This window comes from Linepithema humile, chromosome 1 (assembly GCF_040581485.1).
Source record: "Linepithema humile isolate Giens D197 chromosome 1, Lhum_UNIL_v1.0, whole genome shotgun sequence".
Taxonomy (NCBI): Eukaryota; Metazoa; Arthropoda; class Insecta; order Hymenoptera; family Formicidae; genus Linepithema; species Linepithema humile.
This window is the reverse complement of record NC_090128.1, coordinates 42702215-42715394: the sequence shown is the minus strand read 5'-3', so window position 1 is coordinate 42715394 and position 13180 is coordinate 42702215. Positions and strand designations below refer to the sequence as shown.

Here is a 13180-nt window from a genome sequence, read left to right as displayed (position 1 = left end):
ATTCACTGATACATCTATTAACTCGATAATTTTTGCAAACCTAAAAGAAAGAGCCGCAATGAAAAGTAATTTAGCGAATATGACATCGTTAAACTTGTGGCTCGCGATGTGATATAATCGATAGCAAAGTTCTGCGAATAAGAAGCGATTTGTAGAAGGAATTATTCATACACTCACACCATTGTGCAAAAGTTACAAAGTAGCAGGACCTCGGATGTCACCACATTAATTCCAAATTACAAAAGTCGACTACGTAAAATTTTATTAAAATTAAATCGCCAACTACGACGCATAAAAAAAAGATCTGATAAAATATTTATGCTTATTTTCTCACATAAAATTATATTTGAGAACCGAAAAAATGTCTTATTTAAAATATCAGAAATTCAAATGTCAGAAATCCTAATTGCATTTGGCTCTACTCGAAAAGCTTCCAACAAAACTAAAAATCAGGGAGATCGAAAAGAGGCTCATAACTCCCTCGATCCGCACTTTTTATCACGTATGGCGAAAGAGCGACGGGCGCTTTGAAATTCGTGGCGCGAGCTCGACGCAATCGAATTAATCGAGGCCGCGCACACTCACTGCAGCGACAATATAATGCACTGTCGTCTGCGGTCGCAGCATTGTCGAGAGCTTATATCAAAAATCATTAATTAAACGTACTCCGGTTCGCGGTTCGCGTCGAAGTTCAAAGGTAAACCGGGATTAATTAAACGTTCCGTGAGCAAACGAGACGCAGCAAGTAGAAAGCGAACTACCTCGTGTCCCACGGGCAAAGATACGTTACTGGTAAAAATCCCACTCGGAACGATGGGCAGTCTGGGGTGGGCCCCTCCAATTACCTGTGCAACCAATGTGCGCAAAAAGCGCGCGACCGGCCAAAAACGAAAAGGAAGAAGGCGAGCCGATAACGAATGTTGACGCACTCGCGTATCGCGGCCAGTCGATGAGGTGCTCTTTGCACGTGGGAGCACGTGGATGGACTTCTGTATTGGCTACTTCGACGTGATCGTTCGTTCGGTTGAAGATGGAAGAATGAACGGTGCGAATGCACATTGGCGAGCTCGTTACGACGGCCGAGGGTGAGTCGAGAGCTTTCGACAAAATTGCGAGATGAAGAAAACTCGGATAATTATCAAATGACTACACATTAATACATAGAGGAAATATCGAGAAAGCTGGGAAAAAAATCTTTCCACGAGCCTTACACTTTGAAAAAAAGCACAAATTTTTATCAATATTCTAATAAGAATAGAAGATAAAATACATATTAATATCAAATAAAAATGAAAAATTTCATCACAAGTGCATATTAAAAAAGAAAATTTACCTGGCACGGCTTACGGAGAATTACTAGTTTTGATACCGAAATATAGGTAAAGGATGGAAGGATCGATCAGAAGAATTCACTGGGGAGATTACTCGCAAGGTTAAGTGAGTGGCCTTCGAATGAATTGCGAGAGCAAGGTACGCGATAATTGAGGATACCTCGAAAAGGTAATTACTACATAGGCAATCAATGCCAGAATGGATACTCGAGAGAGGAAATAAGCGGAATCTCCCTGGGAAAGGTATAAGCTATCTAAATCATAGAGCTCGAGAGAGAGAGAGCCTCTAACAAGCGAAGTACGATTGGCGAATTGCGAATTGGGATATAGCCCTCACAACATGATCCTTTTGTTTATAGAAAAACGTATCACGAATTTAAGAGGCCAAAAAAAATTCGGAGCTTGCCACAAACAGTGAAATATTCTGGAATAATTCTATTGTTTCAAAAGCGCAAATAAATAAAAAAAATTTTTTAAACTTTTTTACGATAAAATCAACAATCGTTTTAACAATCGCAACATTTTCAATAATTATACGATAACTATAAATTTTAAAATTTCAAAATAATTACTCTCTGTTAAATAATTGATATAATCTATGAAAAATTATTTCCAAGGCATCATAATGCTATTAGTGTTATGAGAACTGATAGTTATTGATGGTATTAATTTGAAAGATACGTTGATAGAATTCAGAAACAAGTTCCTTAATAATTCCCGTCAATAACGACAATCGACACTTTGCGTGCATTTTCCACAGCACGCGAAACGTCGAATGAACACGCAAGCCCCTCGTGGAAAAAGAACATCGTTCCATTTACACATCAACGCACCGTAAACACAATTACAACACAATTCATAACACAGTCCTTTTGCAAAACACAATTCCTTCAACTACTCTGCTGTAAACAGTAATATATTGAGCGTATCATGTATACCTGACACATGTAATATGATAAAAATTACATGAATTATATTAACTTTTGCATCTACAGTTACGGCCGATAGTGTTAAGCGCACAGTCACAATTCTTTGATATTAACAAATTATAACTTTATCCCATGCATAAGATAGGAGATGTAAATAATATACATACCTCCATACATTTTCTCTACATTAAACTTCAATATGAAAAATTTGTTAAATAAGTGGAAATTTGAATAATTGAAAATCTAAGCATATAAAGTAGTCCCATATCAATAAATTTAAATCGCTCCCGATGCAAACAAGTTAAAATCTCGAAACATGCAATGCTCGATCTTGATCGCGCTTTCGTTTCGAATCTATCACCCGCCTGATTTCATCGGCAAACAAGTTTACAGCCTCGAAGAAGTTTCGCATACTTCGCAAATACTTTCGCCGTCGACGAAGAGACAAACAGGACAATGTCAGCATTACTTAAACACCGTCCCGTTGCACGGGACATGACACTGACAAGTGCATCAGTGACGAAATTATCATCTCAACTTCCTACTTTTTTTTTATGTACTCACCCATAGCACTTCCTGGTGTTTATTTCGCATCTAGACGATAAATCCATTGCATTCTTCTTGTTCCTTTGTTTCTCTAATTTGTCTCCAATCTCGAAATCTGATCTGGAAAAACCAAGATTTTTTAAAATAATAAAATCTTAAATTTAATCGAAAACAGTAAGAAATGTAATAGTTACATAACTGATATTTTTCTATCTTCTCCCTTTTTGCCAATCATGTTCTACTCTTATTTTTCCCCCTTTTTTCGATCTTTTTTTGTATTATTCCTTCTGTAACAAACTATCGTCGTTACAATTTCTAGCAAACTACTTCTCGTATTCTCAATCAAGATAGAGATGTATATATATATATATATATATATATATATAGAGAGAGAGAGAGAGAGAGAGAGAGAGAGAGAGAGAAAGAGAGGGAGAGAGATTATCGGTAACAGTTGTAGGAAGGGTTGCAGGTTACACAAGGAGAAGGAATCGAAACTTTGCCGGTATATATACGAGAACGGCGTGTCTATATGGAAAGCAGTCTGCACCGAACACATACGGAAATTGCTTCGCTAGCTGGCTGGCGTGCCAACGTTTTCGCTTATTACAATATTTAAGTTGTTGTAAATTTGATGTTCCGCTGATAATACGAGAGGGGGAGGGGGTTAAAGCGGGCGCGCCCCGTGCGAGTTTTCCTTTCGCATAATGATCGCGTTAGAATTTCATTTTCCGCCGCCATGGCGGTGCGGATCGGTGGCGAGCGGCGGCTGCAGTCTCTCGTTAATTAATACTTAACGTACCGACTCCTCGCTCGCTATATTTTACGTAGTTTATAAATGCGATCAATTATGCAGGCAAATGTGTAAATAAGCAACGAGCCGAGGCAACGTAAATATTATCGATAAAATCCGTGAAACTTATAACGGAAAATTGCGGTGTTGAAATACATAATTAATTCGCAATTGAATGCATTACACATTGCTTTACAAATAAAGCCAACATATTTGTAAAATAATATTATGTGAAATCGTATTTTTACTGGTGGGATGAAAATTATATTTGGCTAATTAATAAAATAATATTTTCTCGCATTTACTTTGATTTTACGTATCTATTATATCATAAAACTCGAAAGATATAGAATTTCTAGTGCATTCATTCTATCTGAAAAACTCAATTTTTCAAAAATTTTAAAAATCTTTTTTATTTTATTAAAAACAAGCAGCTTTTATTAAAAATTTCTATTTATAAATCGCTAAAAATCAAACCAGCGGAATTAGTCCTTTACTTCATTTCAGTATCAAGATTTTCCAAATCTAATATTAAGGCTAGAATAGCTCTTAAATTTTTCTTTATAATTGATTAAAAAAGACCAAACTTACATAATAAATATATTTATTTTAAATTTGCCTCGTAAAATACTTTAACTTTATCTAGAAATATAAACAAAAATGCACAGAAAATTGAAAAATTATTTTTTAATATTAAAAATCTTAAACTTTTATAAAAGTTTCATATTAGACATGCATTACATATTATTTCTAGGAAAAAGTGGGGCAAGATTTTTTTTTGAATGAACAGCGTATACATCATGCGAGAATGTCAAACACACTATCCTGCGTTGTGACTCGGACCCGTAATCATAAAAGTATTATAATTTATGTCGACGAGTTCACCTTCACATCGCCATTCTTATCCAAAACAGTGTTCGCAATCAAAAATAATAATCGTTCACGAATCGACATCGTTGTTGGCGTTAAAAAACGTTAGCGCCTCCGTCGAGGTTTTAATACGCCAAAGCACAATGTACCGCGTGTTACGCGTATAGCGTTAAGCGCTATTGCAACGTGCATTAAAAATAAAGAGCGACAATGGAAGAGGTGAGGTCGATGACCCTCGCTCGCGCGATATTTATAGCAAAAAATCTTTATGACTAGCTCGTTCTCCCGCAGATGTAAAATGCTATTGCTCGCGCAAGGATTAGCACTGTGTTATCATATTGTTGCTGTAGCTCACTGCAATTTCATTATACCGTTAACATAAACGCGCCATGCAGAAACTTGTAAGCACTAAACTCTGTGTTGTAAATACAACATACCAATGCGACCAAAAAGACCAATCAAAATGTACGCTGTTTATATTGATAATGTGGAAGAGCATCATGTCATTATTTCATGTTTTCGTTATTAATAAAGGATACATGAATAAACAATGCTTAAAAATCAATATTAAAAAGAAACAAGAACATTGTCGTTATATTTATTACGATGCAGATTAATTTATAAACAAATTAGGCATCTTATGCAGCAATAAATTCTACTAATCATTGACAAACCGGTTGCCACAATATATAAACTTATATTCATGCGAAAATTGAGGTTTTCTCTCTAAAATCACGTTCTCTGACGTTGATTTTTTAATTTTCTCAGTACAATATTGGCATAAAAACGACAGGACTTTATATTTTCGCAAGAACACACAAACACAAAGTCGAATGTCCCACGCTCCAACGCTTATCGGATGATTCTGCTCGGTGGATCGAGAGAATTTAATGCACGAACGCGGGATACGTGCAGAGACGTGCACGGCGCGATAGTGGTCAACTCTAAATTCCTATTTAATTGCTGCTTCCTTCCCAACCATCTAAAATATATCTAAGTCAAATTTGCAACAAGCAATTCAAGACATTTAAAATGTTTCTACGTGATCAGCCTAATCATCGCTACGTAATTAGAACGGAAGATAAAAAACAAACGTCTGAATTACATTTTACATCTCATTAACTCTCCCTTCGTTCAATTAAACATAATATTTATAAATGTTTGCTGGAGAAGAAGTTAAAAAGACTAAGAAACATTATCAAAATTATGTAAATATAGTTTAAAAAATGAGAAATACTATTTTAATTTAAAAAATATCAATTATGACTGGACGTTATAAATAAAAACACTCCACGAGCGTTAAAAAAAATAAACAATATAAATATTTAAACAAGTTTAATTAACAAACTTGTTATTATATAACTTTTCACGTATTATCCTAGTTAATATTATCTACAACATGTAAAGATGAATGACATTTCAAGAATTTCTCGGAAATACTCTTTCCATTCGTCTTTCCAAAATGTGATTTTCAAGTCTGCTTACATTTCGCTGCACACGAAAGCTGCAAGATTGCGCAGACAGTGTCATCTATATCTCACTTTATGTCTCGCGGTGTGTAACGGGGATAAGTTTGTTGCACATTTTGTGGAAAGTCGAAAGTGCCGGAAGTAGATTTTAGGTGCTCCATGTAAAACACCTACTCGACTGCGAAACTTCTTGAAGATCCGTACTTTTGATGATGTTATCTTCTCGTACTCAATGACTTGGGAATGACTTTAACTTGGAATAGACATTAAAATGGTTAATTTACTTCATATTACAGAACAAAGTCCTTTCAAAATGCTTATATAAAGCACAATAAATTCCATATTCTTGCTTTCTACATATATGTTCAGAATAAATTTGTTTGAGATAATATTATGACAATTAAATATTATTAACAGAAAGAGAGAAAAGAATAATCTGAATATTACTTCTTTTTTTATTTTTCTAACATTATCAGTGCCAATGTTATTTTGTGTTTATGGCAACTAATGCTAAAAGCAATGTTCTGTTGCTCTCTCGTATCATGGATAAAGATGAGAACCCATCATCTACTTACCAAACACTTTATAAAATGTTAATATTCTTTTTCTCTCAGTAAATCGATAACAGGATCTTCGAGAGTTCTCTCTGATATAAAATTCTTCTTCGCGTTATTAAAGAGTTTCCTCTTTACGGTGTCGTAATCAGAGAAGAGCTTCCATATTCTTGCTTTCGTCATATATTTTGAGGATAAATTTGTTTGAAAGCAAATATGAATTTTAAACTCCGAGGAATTTTAAGTTGCACTAAAAAGTTACACTGATTTTTATTCATCAATTAAAATTTAATTTTTCTTTCAAATTAATGTCAGATTTACGTTCAAAAGATGTCAAAAAAATATTTTGCAGATTGTGCACTTCAAAGACTTACTCCTAAATTAGTTTTTAATTGCTGTGAAAATTTTTGCATACATTATGCTAATTATTTCTGTTTACAATGTTTCACATGTTTTATATAAAAAAATTATTTGTCCGCATTTAACAACATTTATTTTCCAATTTCCAAGAGATGCTTATTAAAACTTTGATCCAAGAGATGCTTATTAAAACTTTGATCCCTTGATCTCTCGATACAATAAATTTGCTGAATTCTAGCAAACCAAAAGGGCGGTGCCAAAAATAAGCAAATTAATCTGAAATTGTTAAGTCTATCTATAATTTAGTCAAGGTATGTAAATTGCGTGGAACCATATAAACGACTACGTTCATACAGTATTTGCCACGAACGGAATTCCGGATTCCCAACACCATCAAGGATCGAAATGACCGCTGACCGAGTCACTTACATACTGACCGCGGCGGTCAGAGAATCCCCATGTTGTAATTTCTCCCCTGATTACACATAGAGAACTAATCCGTGTTGCAACTTCATATGACCTCGATCGAGAGCGCGGAGAATAAGTCTCGTCTCACCGCGAATTACATTTGAGATTAAACTTCATACATCTCCCGACATAATTATCTAACGGTATAATTATATTATTTCAATACGCTTTCTTTATTATTTCTCTGACCTAATTATTCATAACAGAGCACAAGATGTCCAATTTTATGACTTTACTGTAATGATAAATAAGAAAAATGTGTTAAATATAATATGACCATAAGAGAACCGTTGCAAGCAATGTGCTTTGCAATTGATAATATATCACAATTTAATGTCATGAATTTTAGAATTTGCATTTTCTCTACAGCAATGCATTAAAATCTTATATTTTAAATAAAGAATGTTAATTAGCTAATATATTAAAAAGCTAATATTGAAAAGTTGGTTATTATAAAAAATGTTTTATTTTAAGTTCTTACATAAATTTAATAATTAATTAATTTTAACATGCACGTGTAGCGCATAATGTTATGTTTTAATCTGTCATTAAAAGTAAGATGGAAAACAGAAAGGTATCACATTTTATCTTAATAACAATGTAGTTAATAATTCTCAATATATTTTTTTAAATTAAAATATTCTAATATTTTTGCAATATTTGTATATATGTAATATTAAAATATCTTCAGAATCTCTTTATATTAAATAATAATTTTCTCATCTCATAAAATATTTATAAACATATAAAAATATCGTAATATTAAAATGGAAGAATTAATCATTTTAATTCTACAACAAAGTCTGCGCTATGATCAACATCAAATATATCGGTACTTTTTCTTATTGAGTAATCAAATATCTCAAGTTATAGTAATACCGGATAACCAGCATCAAATTGAATGATCAGACATGACAGAAAAATAGATTGAAAATAGAAAGAGTTAGATAAAAGATGAAAAAATATAGATCTTGCAAATTTAACGATTGAAACGGTCACGTTGGATGGTTAATGAGAATCTAACGGCTGACTCTGTATTTTTACAAGCGCGCAAACGACCTTCTCGCGAGTTTACGTGCAGCAACTTTTAAGCCGCGGTATTACTCTCCGCGGAGCGTTAATTAATAATTAAAAATGCACCAGTACTTTTAAGTTTTGCGCGTGCACCCGCCGGAATTATCGACGTCACGCGCAGACGAGAAAAAAGCCATTCACGACGTGATTCAAAGCGGCGCGAAACGTGCGTTAATCATAAGACTGCAAAAATTAATTAATGTTGCAAATTTATTATAAATCCACGCTTAAAGAAAGTAAATATGTTAGAGAGAAACAATTACTTTATAATTTTATAAAAACCATAACATATGTACTTCTAAAAATTATTAAAATATTATAAATTCTTAGAAGTAAGAACTGATGAAAGTCAAAGACACAATCTATACACAAGTTAAACTGTATTTCATATCATCACAATTTTACCAGATGTTGCGATCTTTTATTAAATTTTTTTAATGGCAAAGTAAAATTTTAAAGTATTTCTAGAAACATTCATAGATATACAATATACACAAATAACCGCATCTTTGACTCTTATCTACTTCCTTGAGAATTTATTAATTTTAAAGCCCAGATTTAATTTTAAAGAGAGCCTAATTTGTTATTACTGTTTTTTTAAATATTAAAAAAAGTTTCCTCCATGTTAAAACATTTATTTAATATATAGATTATTAAAATTTTGAATTTTCTGAAACCTTATTTTTATATTATAATGTGAATTAAAGCGAACGGAAGCAACAGGAAAAATCATTAATCTACAATCTAATAAAAAATTTCGTCTCGTTACATAGAGGGATAGTGATAAAGTAACAACGGACAGAAACAAAACCGGCGGGCAGCCGGTGATGAAATGTAACTCTGATAAAACGAAAGTAATTTAAGAAAGTGCACACACCGGCTTCACACGGCGGATAATCACGAGCAACGTTAAGTGGCTATAGGATATAGCCAGAAAAGGATTTGTCGAGACACAACATCGCGTGATAAAACTTTTAAGAGATGGTAAAATGAAAAAATTTTTAAATTTAAGAAACTCAATTTTTGTAGAAACAACACCTCAAACAATTTCCTAAATAACAAAATCAAAAAATTATTATGGTTCTTTTTATCCCGTTCTTCCGAATAAATGCTGAACAATTAAGAGCATTAACACGATAGATAATAGCAGTAATTAATGAAAAAATGATAAAAATTAAAATAAATTTTCCATCAGTCTGCGGTATCGATATCATGATTTCATCGCATCAGTGTAACCATAATTCCAACGTCTTTCCACGTGGAATTATTCTCCGTTACCGTCACATCCTATCGCGGGTCCTCCCAAGAAAAGCCCGGATATGCGAGCGTCGCGTCTCCCTTTCGAGACAGGAAAAGCTCCTCCAAGCAAGAAACTCTCTCCTTGTCTGTCTTCCTTCCTATCCTTCCTCACGACCCCTCATACCGTCGTCCCTTCACCACCGTTTAGGATCGAGAGCTCCGAAACGGTTAGCCGTTACGCCTTATGAGACTCAAGGCGAAAAGCAGCGGAATCGAGTCTCGCACTCGGGGGTGCCTTTAATTGGATTCGATTGATTCGATTAAAGTCGCCCCTCCTATACCGAAAGGGCCATTTAAATTCGACCGGCGCGATAATCCTCGTGCCGTTCTCATGAGATCGTCCCGACGCGACGAGGCTCTTCTCGCTCGTTCCCTCGTCGTTGCCAGCGTCGAAACGCCTCGCTTCTCGCCCTGCCTATTTCCGAGTCTCTTCGTCGGTGTCTTTTACCCGGTCGGACGCCGGGCTGCGAGTCGGCGAGCGACTGTGTGCAACTCGGCTTTAAGTTCGGCCGAACGCTCTACGCCCTCGATAAGGAGAGCCACTCGAAACGACATTATTACATCGAATGCCTCGAAACGACGCCCCAGACTTTGCCTCGCGTTTCACGGAATCAGCCGGATTTATTTCGATTGCGAAATTAAAGCTCCCACCTTTCTCGCGATTTAATAGCCAAATGTGCTTGCAATTATGAAAATTTCCTCGAAAAGCGATTGTCGTTTGAAGCTCATTCTATTCGTTCGTTCTTGTGAATTTTTTCTTTTCCCTCTGTGTTTTATCATTAATTTACTTTTGTTTATACGCTTATATCTTTAATTTACGTTGCTAATTTACCTGTATTTGCGTTTAATTAATCTCCAAAAATTCTAAATAAGCTACTATTTTTTTCCCTTCTTTTTAATTCATGATGTATTTTTAATAATTTTTTATGTCTTTCCTCTGTTATTTCAAAATATTTACTTTACATACATATTACGCTGCGGCCAGTTGCTATTGCAAGCGACTTTTCAGGATCTTCGAGATCACAGTGGTATTTTTGAAAACTTGCGTACAGTAATCCTGGGACAAATCTTCTTGCAAACTAGTTGGCGAATTATTTGTAGAATCGCAGAGTGACGCCGGACTCTACGAGGGATGCGGAAATGTTGGTCAAAACTAGAAAAGAGCGAGTGAAAGGGAGAAGAGCTGGCAAAGATAGCTTGTATACACTGTATGTGTCATGCTTTAGTATAACATTGTTCTGTTTGGCGTCCATTAGAAGACCACGTTAGCTCTTACCATCCTTTCTCATTCCTTTTCAGCTTTCATCTCGCTCGGCGCTCTCGCCACCGACCCTTACTCGTTGTCTATTTCGCCATCCCCCGTGCCACCCCCACCGCAGACATTATTACTCTTGCCGAGGACAGAGAATAGCAGCGGTTGTTCCACCGTCGTGGAATCCGAACAACAAGCGAGGCCAGACCCTCCCTCCCCCCCCCCCTCCGCCCCGTTGGATTCCACCCAATGATAACGAAAATATACTCCGTGCGAGAGCGACGGACATCTTTATTGCTTATTGTTTTACACTTCTATTTCGAGAATTTGTGACACACTGATTAATTGCAGTGTTATTTTTTAGATCTCGTTTAACTTACATCTTATTCAATGTAAATATTTTTTAGTAATTCCTACTTAATTCTTGAAAATCCTTAATCTTAATCATAAGTATATAATCATTATTTTTGCAATTATAAAAGTGACTATAAAATTTTCAATGCAAATATTTGTAAAATTTAAAATTCTAAATAGAAAATTAACTCAAAAATTTTTCCGCTAAATAAAGTAATACAATATTTGTATCTAACAATGCGATTATCCAATCAGTGGCCGAGCATTAAATCCTCGCTCATTTGAATCGCTCAGTAATCCTCGTCGCAAAACCGCAATATTTTGTAAAATTTACTTGCTTTCAGGATCGTAAAATTCACCGAGGAGAATGTTGGTGGTCGCGCAGCGGCTTATCGCTGAGAACGACGACGTATTTTGCGTGACTAGTAGACTACCTATTTTAAGTAGAGTTTTAAGCTCACCGACGTTCATTATTCCTATCGGTATCTGCCGCGGAGTGCGGCTCACCCCGCAGCTTTTATATTGCCCTCAGTCCTTGCGAAAAAGTTCCGGTAGGAATCGGTACTCGTGTCTGCTCGCAAACTTAACAGGAAACATCCTCGTCATACAAGAGCGTTTAGTCGTTCCGAGCACTCGGCTCTTTAATATTCTTTGTACAATATTTTCATTGCAACGGCTGCCGTACCTTCTCCAGTTCCCATTCGACTCCCTTCCCGCTCTTCTTTCCTTCTTTATCTCACTTCTTCCCACTTTCCGTCTGCCACCTCCTCGTCTTCGTCTTTCTCCATCTCATTGTTCCTGTTCCTTTCCTTTCAATTACTTTCCTTCGACGTTCGGAAGCTTGTAAGCGTTTACTTCTTTCGCGATTTTATAGCGGTATTAAATACCTCCTTCTGCTCCTCCTCTTTCTCTTCACGCCATAAAATTTAATCGCAAATTTAATCGGAAAATAGTTCGCATTATGTTTCGGGACGTTTTCCAAGGAATGACGCAACAGCTGATTAAATGACGTTAGCAGAGTGTCTTTTGATTTCTATAATTTGCTCGAGTTGTATTAGAACCACAGCGTGATTCTAATAACTAGGCTGGGTCATAGCTCTTTTTATATATATGAGTATGTAAGACTTTATATATATATATCTTTTTATGATATATAGTTCACAATTTATATTTTTCATCTTTGCAAAATTTTCCCTTAAATTGCAATTAAGCCTCGCTTTTAATTAATTTTTAAGATAGTGACAAACATATGTGAAACTATGTAAACAAAATCCCTTAACAAATAAAGAATGCGCTATGAATATAAAAGAAAATATTTTACTATTATATTTTTCACGAGTTTGTGTTTTTCTCGCTCTCCAAAAGATATACGAGAAAATTAGATACACGCACAGCTATTATATCCACGGCTGTTGAGCATTTTCATCACTTGTCGGCTATACATTTTCCTAGTAATCCTTTTCACAACATAATTATAAAAAATTACAAAATTACTGTCAGAACGCTATTACATATTCATATCGCTCCTATTTGCCGCTGTCTATCTTGTGGAATTGAAAGCGCGTACTGTGAGTGTTTGTACGTTAAAAAGAGTGTACCCGACGGCGTCGTTGCAATGTAAACATCCATGTCATATGCATCGCGCATATTATTTCGATGTAATTAACTTTCGTGAACAAAAGAGCGACCGATGAGAGTCAGTGACCTTTTACGTACACCGTATCCCTCTGTTTATTCCACCTTGCACCAAGTAATTTAATTTAATAGCAATTTTTACTTGATTAATTTAAAAATAAAAAAATTTTATAAACAGATGAAAGAGAAGTTACTTCAATTATTATTTGTACAGAAATATATTCAAAGGTTATAATAATAATATTCTTA

At 35.1% G+C, this 13180-nt stretch overlaps 1 protein-coding gene across 1 annotated transcript in view; it reads right to left on the bottom strand.

The window, feature by feature from the left end:
• The window catches only part of LOC105675049 (uncharacterized), a 236865-nt gene that overhangs the window by 219983 nt on the left and 3702 nt on the right, over nt 1-13180 (bottom strand). Inside the window, exon 2 of the mRNA XM_067361107.1 lies at nt 2825-2926. The gene's annotated coding sequence lies outside the window, so the exon portion shown is untranslated. The remainder of the gene's footprint in view (nt 1-2824; nt 2927-13180) is intronic.